The sequence below is a fragment of the Entamoeba invadens genome (genome assembly GCF_000330505.1).
Source record: "Entamoeba invadens IP1 unplaced genomic scaffold scaff_1105074724799, whole genome shotgun sequence".
Classification (NCBI taxonomy): Eukaryota; Evosea; order Mastigamoebida; family Endamoebidae; genus Entamoeba; species Entamoeba invadens.
In genome coordinates, this window is record NW_004440119.1 from 1 (window position 1) to 1,338 (window position 1,338).

The following is a 1,338-nucleotide window of genomic DNA, read 5'->3' on the forward strand; positions in this document are numbered from 1 at the left end:
TTAAAAACTATATATTAAAGTATATTTTAAAAGAATTCTAAAATACTTTGTATTTTAAACCGCCAGCTATTACTTAGTTGTTGGATTTCAGTTTAGATTTACTCCCCTCAAACTACTATTATTTTTATCAATATTATTAATAACATAGTATAATGAGTAGTTTAATTGTATATAATATAATAATAATGAAATTGTTATTGGAAACAAATCTTCAAAAGTTTTAGTTTTTTAGTTACAATTGACAAGTTTATTTGTTTTAAAAAAACTTAGATAAATATTACAAAAAACGCCACTTTGTTTTTAATTTCACCAACTTGAAGAAAAACATGACAGATAATCCATTTGAAGATAAACAATTAAGTCATGTATTTATGATTAAATTTCAAGTAATGTTTTGAATGATTTCGCATATGATGACGACTTACAACTATTCTTGTTTTTTAAGTTTTACTATTTTGTAAACACTAGAAATAGTTGATCATATTAAAAAAAGTACAAGTAGTAACCAAACAAAATATTTATGGTTCATAGTCCGGCAAACAGAATCAAAAAACGTCCGTTATAAATTCGGCATTGTGTTTTTTAGGAAATTTCTCAAATTTTGAACTTTCCAAAAATTTTGCATAAGGATCACATTTTCAAATAACAATTTAAAGTAAAACTCATATAATTGACTTTATAAAAATATTTTTTTCAAAATTCATTTGAATAACAACATGAAGTATACATCACAATTTCTATAACAAAACAATAAATCTAACCTAATTTAAAACATGAATATTTAAACTATATTACAATCGTTAAATATAACAACAGTTTTCAATAATGACCATTCAAAAATAATTAAACCTAACATATTGAAATTCATATATTATAAATATATTATAAATATACTAAATTATTTTTGAAACTTAAATTAAAAAATAATAAATAATATAGTATAACCTATTATAATTTAAAAACAAATGTTTATAATATAAATATAATATAATTATTAATAATTCAACTCCCATTAAAAAAAGTGTATTAAAATTAATCATAATATTTATAACAAATAATGATACAATAATTATAAAAAATAAATATCAATTTTTAAAAACTATTAGTAAAACCAATAACAACTATTGAATAATAGTAGAATAAAACACAAATTTGTATTTATAGAATTATAAATAAATGTTAACTATTAAAAATTCATTGATTATAGTTTGAATAATAATAATAATTTTCTAATCAAATTTTATAATTTAATATTTGTATGTTATTGATTTTATTTATTACTTTAATATTTTTATCACATTTATATTAACACTCATTTTGTGTATTGATTTATTAACA